Here is a 2,433-nt window from a genome sequence, read left to right as displayed (position 1 = left end):
ATCTATATGTTGCAAAACCATGGAGCCCATTATTTATCATCCTATTATACAACATCTGAACTCCTTCAATGTACTCATTGAAAACCAACACAGATTCAGGTCTCAACCCTCCTGTTTCCCTGTTAGAAGACTTATTATATTCCATGGATCATCACCAACAAATGGATGTTATTCTTCTTGATTTTGCAAAAACATTTGACAGCGTCTCACACCAGAGACTTCTTGTAAAACTCAGACATTACGGGCATTACTAATAATACATCTGTCACTGGATCAGTACCTGCATGGCTTACCCATGCAAAGATCTCAACAAGTAGTATTAGATGGTACCTCATCTAAGCACTATAGTGCCATATCCTCAAATAGCATGATACTCAGTCTCATGGATGCGGCGATTCAGTATATATTTGGCAAAAAAATTGTCCAATTGCTTTAAAGATTGCTAATATGGTTGTAGACTCCTATATATTGTGTATACTATTTAGTAGCCTTGGTAAGGGAAACAAGCTTATTTTAGAATGGCCTTACCTCCTGCACCTAGATCAATAGAACAGCCATTTTTATTCTTCTAAATTTTTTATCAACCTGCTGAGCTGGGATAAAAACTTCATGAAATGTAGTTTGGCCTAATTGTGGTCACTTGCCTATTTGATGAAGGATGGCACTATGGTGTATTTGAAACCATTTTTACAGGCCCATCACTCTTGATGTATAGTGAATGCTGTAGTCTACCAGTGTGTCCACTGTACTGGTAGGGATGGCATACAGTATGGGTAATCATATATACAGTTTTATATATATACGTATATATATATATCTATATCTTGTACTGGACGTTGAGAGGATTTGCCCATTGTATCTCCTGCCAACCAAGTTGCAAGGAGGCAAGTTGCAAACTGTGTGAACATGTGGTATTGATAAGGTACAGTGACATTTAAACTATCTCAGAATCAATTGCTGTTGACAAGAAAAATTGTAGTGGTTTCATTAGCAATGTATCAGTGCTTTTGACTGCATGCTGCTCACTCATTGATGTCATACAAAAGTTCCAAACTATGTGCTTATGGATTGTGAAAATGTATTACCTACCTTTTATAGAGGCAATTTAACCACCACAAGTGAAGCTTTCATAATTTTCCCAACTAGTTCATGGATTTAAAAAATAATATTAGGTGCGGTTGAAAAATTTAGTGAACAAACAGCAGATACAGCTTTACAAGTTTCTTTAGAAGTACGTAATACGTATTTAAATACCATATGTATACAGTGCTCTCACAATATCCTACACATATATGTTTATACGTACAGGATTTTATTTTGATTCTGAAGAAAATGTTTCTCCCAGTTTATCATATCAAATTGGTTTGTTAATAAATTATTTATCCAAGCCCAATTTTTCCCGATTAGCTTAAATAGTTATTTAGATTAAAATACAGTATTTATATATATATATATTTCTTCCACATACATTGATTTGTATTGTCTGCATGACTAAATCTGAATAGTTGGTGTAACTGATGATCCACAATTGGTTGCTATAGTATACAATATCATTTTCCGGAATCTGGACTCCACTCTAGCAATAATGTCTACTACAAAAGCTACCTTCATAATTATATACAAGGCTACCAAATGTGAGAGGCAGCTTCTTACTGTTTGGATGGTTTGAACTTTAGGTAAGAAATATACGGTCATGGCTTTATTCCTTGGAGCTTAAACACTTTATTCTCCATTGGACAAGTCAGTGATTAATACGTACCTGTATTAACTATGCACCTATTAAATGTATACATTAACAAGTTTTGTATAGCACTTATATGCACTATATCGCACGACAGGAAATTTTGACAAAACAAAATAATGAATTTGACAAATCAGTAAAATTTTAGTTCATCAAACTTCCATAAGCACCCCTAAAAGTACATTTTTAGATATATGATTTCCTGATTTTCAATCTGTCAATGCTGATGAAATGTGGATTCATCAAATTTCCTTTTGTCAAAATTTCCTGTCGTATGGTAGCAGCTATAGTTTAAAACACCATCACTAGTTGCACACAGATATTTAACAACCTCAAACATCCATCTGTTGGACACTAATTAAGTTGGCCAAGGCTGAAACTTCAAAGGAATTGATGCCAACAGATATTAAGCTTGTGGCCTGATTTGACTCACTGGCAACACAGGAAAACTCACCATGGTCCAGACATGGCAAACTGAGCTCTTTCTTGACTCTATGGGTGATGGTGCATGGGCAGCATGGCTGTTCTTAGTTCGTACAGTGATTTATCCATTGCAAAATTTCTCTCATGCACACTCCATTTTTCTTTTTACGCATACACAGACATGAATTGTGCATTGTATTCACTTTTTAGCGGATGTGACAAGTATGTGAAGACTTCACCAATGGATGGCTGTCCTCAATCAGCAGCGA

This window comes from Dysidea avara, chromosome 8 (genome assembly GCF_963678975.1).
Source record: "Dysidea avara chromosome 8, odDysAvar1.4, whole genome shotgun sequence".
NCBI classification, from domain to species: Eukaryota; Metazoa; Porifera; class Demospongiae; order Dictyoceratida; family Dysideidae; genus Dysidea; species Dysidea avara.
This window is presented reverse-complemented; position numbering follows the sequence as displayed.